Raw genomic sequence first — 18377 nt, forward strand, 5'->3', positions numbered from 1 at the left:
TAGATGGCAGCCCACCAGGCTCCCCCCTCCCTGGGATTCTCCAGGCAAGAACACAGGAGTGGGTTGCCATTTCCTTCTCTAATGCATGAAAGTGAAAAGTGAAAGTGAAGTTGCTCAGCCCTGTCAACTCTTAGCGACCCCATGGACTGCAGCCTACCAGGCTCCTCCATCCATGGATTTTCCAGGCAAGAGTACTGGAGTGGGGTGCCATTGCCTTCTCTGTAAATCTATGCTATATGGTGTCAAATGATACTTATGTTATCCTGCTTGTTGACTAAAAAAATGCACAATGTGAGAGTTGTGTGTTAAGTTTTATTTGAGGGAAAAATGAGGACAGCAGCCCAGAAAACAGCACCTCAAATACCTCTGAGAAACTGCTCCAAAGATGTAGTGGGGGAAGGTCAATGTATATGATTTTGCTGAAGGGGGAGTTAAACAGAATCATGACGAGGAGCTGATGTCACCGTGAAAGGATTTAGTGCTTTTCTAGTTATAAGGAGATGCAAGGATTAGTTTTGCTCCTTGGAAGAAAAGCAATGACAAACCTAGACAGAGTATTAAAAAGCAGAGACATTACTTTGCCTGCAAACGTTCATATACTCAAAGCTATGGGCAATAAAAAAGGCTGAGCACCGACAAACTGATGCTCTCGAACTGTGGTGCTGGAGAAGACCCTTGAGAGTTCCTTGGACAGCAAGGAGATCAAACCAGTCAATCCTAAGGGAAATTAAACTTGAATATTCATTTGAAGGACTGATACAAAAGCTGAAGCTCCAATACTTTGGTCACCTGATGCAAAGAGCTGACTCGTTGGAAAAGACCTTGATGCTGGGAAATATTGAGGGCATGAGGAGAAGGGGGTGATGGAGGATGAGATGTTGGATGGCATCACCAGCTCAATGGACATGAGATTGAACAAGCTGCCAGAAATGGTGAAGGACAAGGAAGCCTGGCATGCTGCAGTCCATGGGGGTGGCAGAGTTGGACACGGCTGAGCAACTAAACAACAAAGGATTCAGTACAGTTTAGTTCAGTTGCTCAGTCATGTCGGACTCTTTGTGACCCCATGGATTGGAGCACACCAGGTCTCCCTGTCCATCACCAGCTCCCAGAGTTTACTCAAACTCATGTCCATTGAGTCCGTGATGCCATCCAACCATCTCATCCTCTGTCATCCCCTTCTCCTCCTGCCTTCAATCTTTCCCAACATCAGGGTCTTTTCAATTGAGTCAGCTTTTTGCATCAGGTGGCCAAAATATTGAAGTTTCAGCTTCAACATCAGTCCTTCCAATGAACACCCAGTACTGATCTCTTTTAGGATGGACTGGTTGGATCTCCTTGCAGTCCAAGGGACTCTCAGAAGTCTTCTCCAACACCACAGTTCAAAGCATCAATTCTTTGGCACTCAGCTTTCTTTATAGTCCAACTCTCACATCCATACACGACCGCTGGAAAAACCATAGCCTTGACTAGACGGACATTTGTTGACAAAGTAACGTCTCTGCTTTTTAATATGCTGTCTAGGTTGGTCATAACTTTTCTTCCAAGGAGTAAGCATCTTTTAATTTCATGGTTGCAGTCACCATCTGCAATGATTTTGGAGCCTGAAAAAAATAAAGTCTGTCACTGTTTCCACTGTTTCCCCATCTATTTGACATGAGGTGATGGTACTGGATGCCATGATTTTAGTTTTCTGAATGTTGAGCTTTGAGCCAACTTTTTCACTCTCCTCTTTCACTTTCATCAAGAGGCTCTTTAGTTCTTCTTCACTTTCTGCCAAAGGGTGGTGTCATCTGCATATCTGAGGTTATTGATATTTCTCCCGACAATCTTGATTCCAGCTTGTGTTTCATCCAGCCCAGAATTTTGCATAATGTATTCTACATATAAGTTAAATAAGCAGGGTGACAATATACAGCCTTGATGTACTCCTTTCCCTATTTGACCCCAGTCTGTTGTTCTATGTCCAGTTCTAACTGTTGCTTCCTGACCTGCATACGGATTTCTCAAGAGGCAGGTCAGGTGGTCTAGTATTCCCATCTCTTTCAGAATTTTCCACAGTTTATTGTGATCCACACAGTCAAAGGCTTTGGCATAGTCAATAAAGCAGAAATAGATATTTCCCTGGAACTCTCTTGCTTTTTTGGTGATCCAATGGATGTTGGCAATTTGATCTCCGGTTCCTCTGCCTTTTCTAAAACCAGCTTGAGCATCTGGAACTTCACAGTTCACGTACTGTTGAAGCGTGGCTTGGAGAATTTTGAGCATTACATTACTAGTGTGTGAAATGAGTGCAATTGTGTGGTAGTGTGAGCATTCGTTGGCATTGCCTTTCTTTGGGATTGGAATGAAAGCTGACCTTTTCTAGTCCTGTGGCCACTGCTGAGTTTTCCAAATTTGCTGGCATATTGAGTGCAGCACTTTCACTGCATCATCTTCTAGGACTTGAAATAGCTCAACTGGAATTCCATCAACTCCACTAGCTTTGTTCGTAGTGATGCTTTCTAAGGCCCACTTGACTTCGCATTCAGGATGTCTGGATCTAGGTGAGTGATCACACCATCACGGTTATCTGGGTCATGAAGATCTTTTTTGTATAGAGTTTCTGTGTATTCTTGCCACCTCTTCTTAATATCTTCTGCTTCTGTTAAGTCCATACCATTTCTGTCCTTTATTGTGCTCTTCTTTGCATGAAATGTTGGTATTTCTAATTTTCCCTTGGTATCTCTAATTTTATCTCCCTTGGTATCTCTAATTTTCTTGAAGAGATCTCTAGTCTTTCCCATTCTATTGTTTTCCTCTATTTCTTTGCAATGATCACCTAGGAAGGCTTTCTTATCTCTTGTTGCTATTCTTTGGGTATATCTCGTTGCTATTCAAGTGGGTATATCTTTTCTTTTATACTTAGCCTTTTGCTTCTCTTCTTTTCACAGCTATTTGTAAGTCATCCTCAGACAACCATTTTGCTTTTTTGCATTTCTTTTTCTTGGGGATGGTCTTGATCCCTGCCTCCTGTATGATGTCACGAACCCCTGTCCATAGTTCTTCAGGCACTCTATCAGATCTAATTCCTTTAATCTATTTGTCACTTCCACTCTATAATTGTAAGGGCTTTGATTTAGGTCATACCTGAATGGTCTAGTGGTCTTCCCTACTTTCTTCAATTTAAGTCTGAATTTGGCAATAAGGAGTTCATGATCTGATACACAGTCAGCTCCCAGTCTTGTTTTTGCTGACTCTATAGTGCTTCTCCATCTTTGGCTGCAAAGAATATAATCAATCTGATTTCAGTATTGACCATTGGGTGATGTCCATGTATAGAGTCTTCTCTTGTGCTGTTGGAAGAAGGTGTTTGGTATGACCAGTGCATTCTCTTGGCAAAGCTCTATTAGCCTTTGCCCTGCTTCATTCTATAGTCCAAGGCCAAATTTGCCTGTTACTCCAGGTGTTTCTTAACTTCCTACTTTTGTATTCCAGTCCCCTATAATGAAAAGGACATCTTTTTGGGGGGTGTTAGTTCTAGAAATTCTTGTAAGATCTTCATAGAACCATTCAACTTCAGCTTCTTCAGCATTACTGGTTGGGGCATAGACTTGCACTACTGTGATACTGAATGGTTTTCCTTGGAAACGAACAGAGATCATTGTATCATTTTTGAGATTGCATCCAAGTACTGCATTTCACACTCTTTTGTTGACTAGTATGGCTACTCTATTTCTTCTAAGGAATTCTTGCCCGCAGTAGTATATATAATGGTCCTCTGAGTTAAATTCACCCATTCCAGTCCATTTTAGTTTACTGATTCCTAAAATGTCAATGCTCACTCTTGCTATCTCTTGTTTGACCATTGCCAACTTGCCTTGATTCATGGACCTAACATTCCAGGTTCCTATGCAATATTGCACTTTACAACATCAGACTTTGCTTCGGTCATCAGTCACATCCAAAACTGGGTGTTGTTTTTCTTTGGCTCTGTCTCTTCATTCTTTCTGGAGTTATTTGTCCACTGATCTCCAGTAGCATATTGGGCACCTACCTACCTGGGGAGTTCATCTTTCAGTGTCCTATCTTTTTGCCTTTTCATATGTTCATGGGTTTCTCAAGGCAAGAATACTGACGTGGTTTATCATTCCCTTCTCCCACAAAGTATTGGGATTATGAAATCAGTTCCTGACAATATCTCACTATCTAAACACCTGTTTCACCTGTTTCCCTGGAGCACAGAGTGCCTCATTCTTCACCCTGGACTCTCTTCAGGGCATGTCAAAGGTCAACAGTGACAGTAGCACAGATTGAATCTCTGCAGAGGCAAATGGCAAATGCTCTTGGCAAGTGGCTGTTTGTAGTTGACACACTCAACCACAAAGACATAAGTGAGTTATTCTCTAGGCAAAAAGGTACAAATTAGCAAATTGGGTGATTTTCTGACACACAAACACTTTTACTGCTTTGTGCTACAGAATGATTTTGCTGCAGAGGAATCTAGAATTGCTATACATAGTAGTCATTTTTTCTTGACATCCTTTTTGAAGTCCCTAAGTGAAAAATGACTTTTCCAACATTCTCTTCTTATTTCCTACCAGGACTTGCATCAGACAGGCTGGAGCTGGAGGCAGGTACCAGCCAGGATATGTCCTAGGTTCAATGGCAGTCACCGTCCCATTGCGGGAGGGGCTGGTTCCCTGAGGGACTGATGCTGCTTTTTTTAGCTGGTCTCTGCCTTGGTCAGAGGCAGAATCAGGGCCCAAGGAATTTGAGCCACACTTCTATCCTGGCTGTAGGCAGAGCTGGTCCTGAGCTGGCTCTGCTTCCTCCCTGGGGTGTGCAGATACATCTGCAATGGTGATCCTTGCCTTGTGGGGAGAAGGGTTGGAGCAGAAGGGGCTGGCGCTGGAGTTCAGTGCAGGCTGAAATGCACACTGGGGTATTTCTGGCAGGCTGGCCAAAACCCCTGGCAGCTTTCAATCTGCTGCCTCTGTGCTGGGACTCAGAGCAAGTATGTTTGCTTGAATGGAGTTTTGGTCAAGAATGGAGTTTTTGTCTCCTATAGCCCTCCCTGTACTGCATGTTACAGTCCATGGGGTTGCAAAGAGTTGGACACGACTTGGTGACTGAACAACAACAACACCCCATTGGTTTTCACACCATCAAAAGTGCTTCCCACTGTCAGTCCCAAGGACTGGGGTTCCTAACATGTAGCTTAAGCCCCCTGCTCCCTTTAATGTCCCTCCCCTCTCCTGGGTCCTCCACTAAGGGTGCAGGCCTGGATCAACTCTCTTCTCTTTCCCTCCTACCAAATTCCACATGGTTTATTCTTTACAGTCTTGGCTGTAGAAGCGTGGTTCTGCAGGTAGTTCTCAGCAAGAATATGTCTTATATTCTCTCCTTTAATTCTGTGTTTTAAAACGTTTTCTCAGTAAAGGAATTTCTTTTATTATTTTGTGGTCAAGCAATGTTTTCTGTGCTACTTATATTTTAGACTTTATTAATATTTTTGTGATGTAATACATAATTAGTTTTAGTAGAACTTCCATAAGCACTTAGAAAGAGTCATACCTTCAATTCAGGTATAAAATTCAATACATATCCATACCATCTCCCTTATTGAAAACATTATTTAAATCTTCTAAATCCTTTCTTATGCTTTTCATCTTTCTCTACCTTGAACTAGGGAAAGAAATGAATTCCTATTACTTGAATCCCCTCTACCTGTTTATCTTTGCACCTCCTGCATTTTCTGTTTTATGAAATTTCCTTACTTCCACTGGGTGCACAAAAATGTGTAACACTTGTGTTTTCTCTTTAAATTGTTTTCTTTAGTACCTTTAAAGTACCTTTCAATGTCTTGTATACTGCATTTAACTCTGAATTTTACCTTGTCAAATACTGTGATCGTGACTTTTGCTTTCTTTTTCCTCTTTTCTTTTTTTTTGCATATGTTAGGAGTATCATTGCTTATTCTTTAATTTTACTCTTTGTATTTAGTGTGTCTTTTATACACTGCCTATATTGAGATTTGTTTCATGAATTACATGGAAAAATATCTTTGCTTTAATAAGCAAGTTAAGCCCATGTATTTCTTGATGTAATAGGTATGTTTGGGCTTGGTTCTGTCATATTAATAATGAAATATATTTTTCAGTGCTTAATTTTATCAGACATTGATCTAAGCATTTTATGTATATCATCTTGTTTAATCCTTACACACACACCCACCGTGCACCCCACCCCCACCCCTGGCCTCTTAGACTAGAGAGGGATTTAGTGATAGAACTGGGATTCAGATTTAGTCTAGCTCCTGAATCTTGTCTTGTATAAAGGAGGTTGTCTAGATACTGTGTTTGAAATTTAGATTGCATGTTCAAATTCACATTTTTGAGAAAATAGAGGCCATTTTCCTCTATCAGAGTCTTAAAAAACACTTGATTCTCAATATGTTAAGATCCATTGATCTATGTCAGTAACATTTCAGGACTGTCATGCTATCCCATTACACTATGCCTGTCCAAACCAAGCACTGAGCACCCCCCAGTTATAGTCCTTTATATGGATTCCCTTATTGTAGTCTCATGGTAGAGGATTCATCATAAAGGGAAGAGAGACAGACTGATAGCTCCAGGAGAGGTTAGGGTTAGGTTAAGATAACGTGTAAAAAAATGCCTGGCACTTACTAACTATATAATCAATGAATGTTTATCGACTTTTCATCAGGAAAGGAGAGTTTGGTGAGACAGGAGAGAGAAAAGATAAGATATGTTGGTATCATGTCCACGAAGAACTGGGAGGCCATGAGGTCATGAACATAACGGAGAGGTGAGTCCATGGGGAAGAGGGAAGTAGTCACTAGAAGTGTGTGTCTTTCAGAAACTGTTTCGAGTCAGGCATTGTGTTCCAATACGTTTGTCCAATACGCAACTTCATCTTCAGAGAACCCTGTGAAGTAGAGAACATTAGCTTTCACAAATGAGCATTTGAATCTTTCAGTTCAGTTCAGTTCAGTTGCTCAGTCGTGTCTGACTCTTTGCGACCCATGAATCGCAGCACGCCAGGCCTCCCTGTCCATCACCAACTCCTGGAGTTCACTCAGACTCACGTCCATTGAGTCAGTGATGCCATCCAGCCATCTCATCCTCTGTCGTCCCCTTCTCCTCCTGCCCCCAATCCCTCCCAGCATCAGAGTCTTTTCCAATGAGTCAACTCTTCGCATGAGGTGGCCAAAGTACTGGAGTTTCAGCTTTAGCATCATTCCTTTCAAAGAAATCCCAGGATTGATCTCCCTCAGAATGGACTGGTTTGATCTCCTTGCAGTCCAAGGGACTCTCAAGAGTCTTCTCCAACACCACAGTTCAAAAGCATCAATTCTTTGGCATTCAACTTTCTTCACAGACCAACTCTCACATCCATACATGACCACAGGAAAAACCATAGCCTTGACTAGGCGGACCTTTGTTGGCAAAGTAATGTCTCTGCTTTTCAATATGCTATCCAGGTTGGTCATAACTTTTCTTCCGAGGAGTAAGAGTCTTTTAATTTCATGGCTGCAATCACCATCTGCAGTGATTTTGGAGCCCCCCAAAACAAAGTCTGACACTGTTTCCACTGTTTCCCCATCTATTTCCCATGAAGTGATGGGACCGGATGCCATGATCTTCATTTTCTGAATGTTGAGCTTTAAGCCAACTTTTTCACTCTCCTCTTTCACTTTCATCAAGAGGCTTTTTAGTTCCTCTTCACTTTCTGCCATAAGGGTGGTGTCATCTGCATATCTGAGGTTATTGATATTTCTCCTGGCAATCTTGATTCCAGTTTGTGTTTCTTCCAGCCCAGTGTTTCTCATGATGTACTCTGCATATAAGTTAAATAAGCAGGGTGACAATGCACAGCCTTGACGAACTCCTTTTCCTATTTGGAACCAGTCTGTTGTTGAACAGCTTTTTCAGGTTCACCTTAAAAGTGGCAAGGGGAAGAGTCTAACCTCTACTCATCACACAGCGAAGCTGCCACACCTGGGACAGTTATACAGAGGTAAAGGAGTTAATTTGTATAGTTAAGGCTGGAATTTGAGAGGAGGGAAATTTGAGTTTCTGTTTTCACTGTCACATTGTTACCAAAAATGGAGGTTTGGCTGTTTTCAGCTAGAAAGCCAATATTCAAGAGATGAATGTTGGTTGAAAAAGAAAGTTCAGTCGTGTCTGACTCTTTGTGACCCCTTGGACTACAGCACGCCAGCCTTCCCTGTCCTTCACTGTCTCCTGGAGCTTGCTCAAACTCATGTCCATTGAGTCAGTGATGCCATCCAGCCATTTTGTCTTCTGTCGTCCCCATCTCCTCCTGCCTCTAATCTTTCCCAGATTCAGGGTCTTTTTCAATGAGTCAGTTCTTCACATCAGGTGGCCAAAGTATTGGAGCTTCAGCTTCATCAGCAGTCCTTCCAATGAATATCCAGGACTGATTTCCTTTAGGATAGACTGGTTGGATCTCCTTGCCATCCAAGGGACTCTCAAGAGTATTCTCCAACACCACAGCTCAAAAGCATGAATTCTTCAGTGCTCACCATTCTTTATGGTTCAACTCTTATATCCATACATGACTACTGGAAAAACCATAACTTTGACTATATGGACTTTCGTTGGTAATGTCTCTGCTTTTTAATATGTCTTCTAGGTTTGTCATAGCTTTTCTTCCAAGGAGCAAGTGTCTTTAATTTCATGGCTGCAGTCACCATCTGCAGTGATTTTGGAGCCGCCCAAAATAAAGTCTGTTACTGTTTCCCCGTCTATTTGTCATGAAAAGGAAAGGTTATTTGATTCAGGAGGCTGGCAACCTGGGGAGAAGGCAAACTTGAGTCCCAGTGCTCATGCTCAGTGTGTCTGACTCTTTGTGACCCATGGACTGTAGCCTGCCAGGCTCCTCTGTCCATGGGATTCTCCAGGCAAGAATACCTGAGTGAGTTACCATTTCCTTCTCCAGGGAATATTCTTGACCCAGGGAGATAACCCGTGTCTCCTGCATTGCAGGCAGATGCAGGGGCTCTTTACTGCTGAGCCCAGAACCAACTTCAAAGATTCTGCTTGGCCATGAAACTTTTTAAAGGGAAAAAAGAGGAGATAATCTTAGTTAATCATTGAGGTAAAAGGTCGCATTCTTCACTATCTCCCACTGTGTGCAGGTTTGTTGACTTGGAATCTTTCTTAGATGCTATCTTGTTCATGCAGTCAGCTCGCAGGGTTACTGAAGGGGAAGCTGGCGAAAAGTTTTAATCATTCATGATTTGTTCTTCATTCCTACTTCTTCAATCTAAGAAAAAATTCAGCAGGTTAGACAAGACACTGTGTGATCAAAAGACTTGAGAGGAGTGCTTGGGTGGGAGCTTGGTGAAGCATGGAGGCACCCGATGTAAAGGTTAAGTTAAAATATAACTTTACTAAAGCCACAAGACAATAGGCCTTCTGAGAGGAGCTGCTTACAAATGACAGAATGATCCAGTGGGAATGACCATTAGCCTGGCTTACTCCTCTCTACTGACTTTTCAGCACTGTCCCTTTGATTCCTAAAGAGAAGTCACATAGTCCTGCAGCCCCTGGGCCTGCCCTCCTTCAGGTCTGACAGCATGGAAGCTGGGACTGATGCAAACCTCTGGGAAGGAGCCAAGTTGTTTAGAGATTTTCAAGTATGAGCTAAATGGAAAGGGAGAACAAAGAGAACATTATAGATTCATCAGAGCAATCATGTGTTATTTCCTACTAAAGCCACCCAGGTTTGATTTTGTTTCTGTTGTTACTTTATTCTTTCCTGAGAAACAACCGGCAAGTACAGAAAGAGGCTGTGGAACCAGCCACATTGTAGAAGCTTTAAGACCAACCTTGTTTCCCTCTGTACAATATTACTGTTCATTTTGGTTCAAGAGATTATTAGCTCTTTGGAGCCTTATTTACATTTTTTTGTTTTATATTTAGGAACACTTTACAAATAATATTACTTTATGTTGTTTGTATTTGAGTTTTATTACAATTCAATCTCATGCTAAGTAACTTCCAAACTAAGTAGATATGTGATAAAAATTAACTGGTTTTAAATAGTCATTTTTTTTTTGTTGTGTAGTGAATGCTGCAGCTGGATATAGTTACAGTTGGTGTCTAGTCCCTAAGTTGTGGCCCGCTCTTTCCTACATCATGGACTGTATACCAGGCTCCTCTGACCTTCACTAATCTCCCGGAATTTGCTCAAATTCATGTCCATTGAGCTAGTGATGCTATCTAACCATAATTATAGAGATGAGTTTTAAGTGATAATGTGCGTAATCAAAAGAACTCTGATTTGGCTATGATTCTTTAAGCAGATCTTATAATAATCTAACAGGAACACCCTGTGATTAAGTTGTAGCACTGCTCAGAGAAATAGCATGTGATTAAAGTTGAAATCTAGCTATTTTATATTCACTCTTAAAAAGTTTAATACTGTATGCCAAAAATTCCTTTAAAGATTAGCTGTTTCCCTTTAAGTGTAAATTAATTGGTTGACAAAATTGTCAAGCTCACTGAAATAGTTTTGCCCACATCTACCCATACTCCTCTCATCTCTACTCCCATGGAAACAACCAATGAATCAACCAAACATGTAGAGAAACAGAGAAAGAGCATTTATATTTTAATGTGTTTCAGCATAAATGGACTGAAGATATTTGTTGCACTATGCTTTTGGCTTTGGATAGAACAGCCAACATCTATGTATTTTGAAAGTATATGTTCAGACTCAGAGACCCACCACAACAGAGTGTTAACATGTAAACAACAGATGAGGAGACAAAAAGGAGTGTTTACCTATGGGCAGCCATGAAGGACTCCTTGACAGTGAGTGATGGTTTTGGACACATACACAGCCACAATAACATCCTTAAGAGGAAGACTCAAAATGTTCAATTTAGAGATTTGCTCGATCAGATGACATAATTGCAATCAGATGAAGGGAGAGAAAAAGCATAATGATCCAGTAATTGGGGAAATAGAATAGGCTTAGCTGGAGTTCTACTGACACTATTGCAATGGAGTCACCAGACTAAAGCCCTTCAGGACTTAGAAATTTATCTAATTGCTACCACCCACCCCCTCTTAATTTTTCCTTTCTCTACATTTCCAGAGACAAATTAACTTTTGGGGATGTAAGTCTGAGCTCAATTACTTGGTGAAGTACAATTCAATCTTTGTAATAAAACAGCAAACCTTCCTCTTAAAGACTGTCCTGAAATACACAGGAAGGAAAGACCAGGAGGGATGGCTGGTACTAACTCAGGGTTTGAGTCACTGAAGCCCTGAAGAGTTTTAGCTCCACATGCAATGGAGGAGGTTTGTTGTTTAGTCGCTAAGTCATCTCGAACTCTTATTGACCCCATGGACCCAGGTTGCTCTGTCCATGGGATTTCCCAGGCAAGAATACTGGAGTGGGTTGCCATTTCCTTCTCCAGGGTATCTTCCCAACCCAGAGACTGAATCCTTATCTCCTGCATTGGCAGGTGGATTCTTTACCACTGAGCCACTGGGAAGCCCAAGGAGGAGGTTATGCTATGGGAAATAATCAGCCAGTCACAGAAGGACAAATACTGAGTGATTCCACTTATATGAAGTACTTGAAATAATTGAACTTCTGGAAACAGAGCCAAATGGTAGTTTTCTGGGGCTGGGAGCAGGGGGAAATGGAGAACCACTGTTCAACAGGTATAAAGTTCCAGTTAACAAGATGAATAAGTTCTAAAGATCTGCTGTATAACAGTGCACTTATGTTAACGATATTGTATTGCATCCATAGACATTTAAGACGGTAAATCTCATGTTAAGTGTTCTTGCAACAATAAAAACAACAACAAAAAACCAATATGGAAATAAAATAAAACTAAAATGTGGACAGCTAAAACCAAGACAAAACCAAACCAAACAAAAAACCCCAGCAAGAGTTTAAGAGGCTGGTGGCAATTTGGAGGCCTGACATTTTCCATAACAATATGGGGATCTGAAGGCATCTTGAATCCTTCTCAATCTATTCTACAGATTTGTCTCAAGATTTTGTTGAGGTCATAAACTTTCTTTGAAATCCAGGAGGAAATGGCCTAAGGCCAATTTCAAATCAGTATAAACTAAGCTCCAGAGACCCAGGGGCTTCCATGCTCTTTGTCTGATTTTAGTTGTTTGGGGACATAATAGCCTGGTGTTGGTAGATTTCATATACTCCCTTGATCCATGGTTCCTTTGAGGCTTTTTTTTTTTTTTCTTGCGTGTATACTCAGTCATGTTCTACTCTTTGCAACCCCACGGACTTTAGCTTGCAAGGCTTCTCTGTCCATGGGATTTTCCATCAAGAATACTGGAATGGGTTGCCATGCCTTCCTCTGGGGATCTTCCTGACTCAGGAATCAAACCTGGGTTTCCTGCATTGAAGGCAGATTCTTTACAGTCTGAGCCACCTCTATTAAAATATGTATCTGCCTGGGAGGAGCATATTAAATTCAAAATTAAAAGGTAGTAATATATCAGTATGAATTACTCAGTTAGTTTCATAGCAACTGGAAAAGAGAAGAACCAGGGCATAAAACACTGTGGGCAATGAGTCAGGTGAAGCACTATAATTTATACCTCTGTGAGGCCAAGTGTAGGGTACACTGTGGGCTTGTGGTTAAGGGGAAGAGGTACTCCTTGGATTGTGTCTTCTGTCAGGCTTTCTATAATCCTAAATGGCTCTCTCATGCTAGACCTTCTGAAAGACAGCACATAGAATTGTTTAACCCCTAACAGTAATGCTGCTTGCAAACAGTCACTCAATAAATTAGATTTATCTCTTTTTTGTTGAAGATATATAAATTCAGTTATGGAAGTGCCAGTTTTCATTGCTTAGCAGTACTTTTATCAAACTTGCCATCATCAAAAGAAAAAAAGTCTGGCCCATATCATCCTTTTGGTTTTTTCAGTCAATTCTCACACCTTATCTGTATCTTTTTAAAAATTTTACTTATTTTTTAATTGAAGGATAATTGCTTTACAGAATTTTGTTGTTTTATGTCCAACATCAACATGTATCAGCGTATACATATATCTGTATCTTGACTTTGTGTAGACAGAATTAGTGGCCTTGTAGTGGATGTGATTTAAAAGGTAGTGCAATGTTTTGTGCTATTCTATCCCACGTCCCTGCAAATGGAAACTTATTCTTTGCATGAGATAACTGAAGTGAAATTTTTTTCCTGTGTTTTACAAACATGCATTTCTTTTTATCTGGGAAAGAGGAAAAGGATAAGCAACTTCCTAATCAGAATGGTGTCTTGGGTGAGTAGGTGTTATATTGGAAAGTAGTAAAATGAAGGGAAAAGGCAATGGCACCCCGCTCCAGTACTCTTGCCTGGCAAATCCCATGGACGGAGGAGTCTGGTTGGCTGCAGCCCATGGGGTCGCTAGGAGTCGGACATGACTGAGTGACTTCACTTTCACGTTTCACTTTCATGCATTGGAGAAGGAAATGGCAACCCACTCCAGTGTTCTTGCCTGGAGAATCCCAGGGACGGGGGAGCCTGGTGGGCTGCTGTCTCTGGGGTCGCACAGAGTTGGACACAACTGAAGCGACTTAGCAGCAGCAGCAGCAGCAGTAAAATGAGGCAGTCAAGGATCATATCTAAAGAGTTAGGGAAAGGGAGTCTAGGGGAAAGGCCTGAAAAATATGTTTTCATATTTTATGAAGTTTAGCCTGACTTTGATTGATTAAAGAGAAAAAAAAAATGAAAAGGGCAGTTTACTCTCTGGAGATGACAGGTGTGGGTCATGTGGCTGCACATGTGCGTGTGGGTTTTTCATAGGTGCTTTAGCTTATTGGAGGCATGTGGTGCAACTACAAGCTTTATCAGCTGTATCTATTGACCAAATAGTTCACTATGCATAAGGCAATCTGATGGTGGCTGATATAAAATTAGCCAATCTACACATATTTATTAAGCCTCTTTTACACACAAAAATACATTTTTAACAGAGATTTTTCAAGACTTTATTATGAAGGAGTGAAGGAAATTGTACCCTCTTGAGAATGATATTTTGGAATTAGTTTTCTTAAAATCCCATCAGGGGACTTCCCTGGCAGTCCAGTGGCCAAGACTCCCCACTTCCAATGCAGGGGGTGCACATTTGATCCGTGGTCAGGGAGCTAAGATCTCACATTAAAAAGTTTTTTTTTTAAATGCCACTGTGTAGGCAACCATTTATTTTGGGTCAGTTGAAACGAAAGAGTTAACAAGCCGCCAACAGATGTTTAATTAACTCTCCCCATATTGGTAGGGCCAATGATATTTTAAACAAAAAGCATGTTAGTAAATTATACCTATTAGCTGTTCTGCTAACCAAGAACCTATTACCCTTGTATGATGAATTGGAAGACAGTCACATTTCCACAAACTCAGAATTATGGCTTGGTGAGTAATGAAAGTAAAATGTTATCTAGTTACAAAAGCCAGTGATTGATGAATCATAATTAGTGACCTTTTATGAAAACTTGAGAGAATGAAGTCTTTGTGCTACAGCCTACATTGCATTTCTTTCTGTAAACTGTATTAATCAAAGCCCTTGGTGTAACAAAGCTAATTTGCAAGCAACTCAGATGATTAGATAAACTCAAAAGGATTTCATCTACCTTAAATAATAATATCACTAAGGGAGTTGCTTAGAAAGTTGCTTGGCTAACTTTAAATAATACTTTGATCACTGGAGATACTGATGTCCATTCTATGCAGTCCCAAGAAAGGATCAAATTGGCAAGTATCCACTAATTTAAGATGCAGGGAGCTAATTTGAATATTTCAGAAGTAATTAAAATATTTTTTTTACTCTGCTGTCTCTAGCATTAAACAATGGTTTTTGTGCCTGACACAGTTACATCATTTGGGGTGCAGACTAGATTTTTATCAGCTCTGCTTTCTCCTTTATACACAATAGCATTAGCTACAACTAGGTTACATGAAGGAATTCTTTGTGGTTCTGTTACTGAAAACTAAATAGATAAATAAAATGCAGATGGCCACAGGCTACAGGGTCACTTATTTCTTCTGTTTGGCTTGAAACCAGTGACTCCTTTGGGTTAATATAGAGAAAATGGGTGTCGTTTCCTCTAGGTGTTCACCTTAGGATACAACTGCCTGCAACTAGGTAGAAAATAAGGGGAGTGTGTGTGTGTGTGTGTGTGTGTGTGTTGGGGTTTAGAAGGACAGAGTCAGGGAGATAAAAGCACAGGTGAGAGAACTGCTTTGGGAATCAGATGATGATGGCTCATTCCTACAACTACCTAACATGTTACCTTGAGCTAATCTCAGTGTTTTGGGTTTCAGTTTCCCCATCTGAAAAAGGATATAATTATTTAATTCATCCCTGTCTTTCTATACAAAGAAAACATCAGAAATAGCAAGGAAATAGCAGAGAAGAACGGTAGACAAGGACCAGAAGAGAAACAATCATCAGACATTTAGTCCTACTCCTTAGCAATTGCCCACCTTCTATTTTTGCCTGCGTGCCTGTGATGAAAATGCAGAGGTTCTTGAAAGAGCCCTGCTGCTTTTGTGCTGACTTTGTTCTTTTAATCTCCTATCTAGAATGCCTTCACCCCTCACTTCGTCTACCTAAACTCTACCTTTTAAGTTCAACTTAAGAATCACCTAATTCATGAACCTTTTCTTCCTTAATAATAGTAACTAACATTTTTGAGTACTTTCTATGTTCCAGGCATGATGTTAAGATCTCCACATATATTAATTCATTTGATTCTCACAAGGAACCCAGGAGGCAATTCTCCTATTGAGTGGATTTTACTGAAGAGGAAACTGAGGTTAGATAATTTTTCCAAGGAAACTTAGGGAGAAAGTTATGTATCGGGATCAAAATCAAGATGATCTGGCTCCATGGCCCCTTACTCCTTGGCCTCTGCATTGGCATTGCATGGCTTTGAATGATAGTTTCTGCTGTAGATATTTTATCAGATGATAGGCTTCATATAAACAGAAATCACACCTTCTAAAGCTATCTGTCCTACAAGCACCTGTGAGACTTCTGTATGTATTAAGTATATATAATATATGTTCATTGAGGGTTTCCTGGTCTCTCCGTGATAAAGACTCCACCTGCCAATGCAAGAAATGTGGGGTTAATCCTTGGGTCAGGAAGGTCCCCTGGGGAAGGAAATGGCAACCCACTCCAGTATTCTTGCCTAGGAAATTCCATGGACAGAGGAGCCTGGAGGGCTACAGTCCATGAGATTACAAAGGGTCAGATATGACAGCAATTAGACAACAACAAATGTGCTTATTGAACAAATCTGTTACATACAGGAAGAATGGGGAGAGATACGTGATCAAATAAAAGAAGAATTATTTTTCCCTTATTAAATAAAATAGTAGTGTACCATTGAAACCACATGAGACAAGATGGTGAAATGGACTAGGATGGTGGCAAAGAGAGGAAAAAATAATTGAATCAAAGGTTACTTACGAGGGAGAATAAAAACGTTAAATAAACAATATGGCTCCAAATACTTAATGATTTCCTCCCCTCCTGGGTGGCAGATCTCTAAATTAAGGTATGTGCCTGGTAAAACAGTCGACAGGACTTAGTGACTGAACAACAAAAATGACAACTGATATTTTTATCTACCTCATTTGTCCTGGTATGAGTTTCATGATGGTGAAATAATAGGCAGAGACAGCTGTCTAAACTGAAAAGATAAGGCATAGCCCATTTCTTAACCTTTATTATGTTTTCTATTTTTAGCTTTGTCAAAGGGAGAAGCAGATGGCCCCAAGATTCAGATGTATGTAGAAAATGCGGACAGGTAGGAATTAGTTTGGGAGGAGGAGCCAAGATGGTGAGTAGGTGGATGTGGAGGGCCTCTTGCTCCACAAATGCGTCAAGAATACGTCTACAGATGCAATAGAATGCCAGCTGAATACTAGCAGGAGTCCTTGACCACCGGAAAGGATTATACGGATCCACGTATCCACGAATAACTGGGTAGGATGAAAGAAAGAAGGGAGAAGGAGGAGGAAAGCGAGCAGGAATGGACCTCCACCCAGGGGTTAGGGAGCTGAAGCAGGGGAGAGACTCCACATCTGGGGAAAGCGGTTGGGACAGAAGGGAAGCGTTTGAGACTGTCAGAGAAGGGTGAAACAGCTGATCTGTGACGGTCTGAATAGAGTGAGAACCACATGGACAATCTGTGCTGTGCTCTATGGCTGTGGCTCTATGTAACCTGGACAAGCAAGTTTGTCCACCAGTGCACATGGGTGATGGGAGCTGGGGCTGTTGTGCCGTAAAGCCCAAATCATTAACTGTGAATACTATAACCAAGGTATTGTTCTTATGGAATTGTTCATTGTATAAAGAACAATTTTAAATGTTGCAAACTAATGAGTTACACCATTTAAAAAAAATTTCTTTCTTTCCTCCATCTCTTTCTTGGGGGAATACAAAAAATGTATAATACAGGTGACATTATAATGCTTGCTTAGTCAAAGAAGAGAGACTAAACAAGGGTAAAAATTTTAACGGTACAGTATTTGGTATCATTTCCTTGTCTTAATTCTGCTTGTGTCCTAAGATACAAAAGAAGTCAGTGGTTTTTGACAGTTTACAAGTAGAATGTGATTGTAAAATGTACAGTTCGGTTGTCTTTGAATTATGAACTTTCTTCAGATATAATAAACCATGACTTTTAGGCGGCTCAACATTAAAAAAAAATTAGGAGAGTGTTCCCAAGGTGAGGACTACTATTGATTGCAGGGAGATGGAGTGAGGAAATGGAAGGGAGGAGAGCCATAAATCCATAATAGGGATGCCTTTAGGGGAAAACCAGGTGGTCAGGGTCAGTAGCACCCAGAAGCAGGGTGCTACTGCTGAGTCACATATAGGGGCGAGTCACCACCGTAACTTCTCTTTCCCCACATGCCAGTACCAACAGCTGGGCAACAGGACCAGCCAGAGCTGCCCTTTGAATGTCTTTTGTCAGAGGCTAGAAAAGACTCCTATGCTGTGCTGTTCCGTGCTTAATCACTCAGTCGTGTCTGCCTCTTTGCAACTCCATGGATGGTAGCCCACCAGGCTCCCCTTTCCATGGGGATTCTCTGAGCAAGAATGCTGGAGTGGGTTGCCATGAGCTTCTCCAGGGGATCTTCCCAACCCAGGGTTCAAACTTGGGTCTCCTGCATTGCAGGTGAAGTCTTTACTGTCTGAGCCACCAGGCAAGCCCACAAAAGACTCTGAATACTGCCATATCTCTTGTGACCATGGCTGTTGACTTTCCTGCTCACGTGGTGTCACTGGGGTCTCTGCCTCCATGCACCCGTGCCCTCTCCTCACTGAGGAAGACCC

At 41.1% G+C, this 18377-nt stretch overlaps 1 protein-coding gene across 14 annotated transcripts in view; it reads left to right on the forward strand.

Annotated features, from left to right (window-relative positions):
• The window catches only part of SLCO1A2 (solute carrier organic anion transporter family member 1A2), a 113573-nt gene that overhangs the window by 26372 nt on the left and 68824 nt on the right, over positions 1-18377 (forward strand). For 7 of the 14 annotated variants that reach the window (XM_069585574.1, XM_069585575.1, XM_069585566.1 and 4 more), the window contains exon 2: positions 6712-6813. The exons of 6 other annotated variants lie outside the window; for them this stretch is intronic. The gene's annotated coding sequence lies outside the window, so the exon portion shown is untranslated. Of the gene's footprint in view, positions 1-6711; positions 6814-16781; positions 16843-18377 lie in introns of all 14 variants that reach the window. One more of the 14 variants, XM_069585570.1, reaches the window with a different exon arrangement.

The sequence above is a fragment of the Ovis canadensis genome, chromosome 3, assembly GCF_042477335.2.
Source record: "Ovis canadensis isolate MfBH-ARS-UI-01 breed Bighorn chromosome 3, ARS-UI_OviCan_v2, whole genome shotgun sequence".
Taxonomy (NCBI): Eukaryota; Metazoa; Chordata; class Mammalia; order Artiodactyla; family Bovidae; genus Ovis; species Ovis canadensis.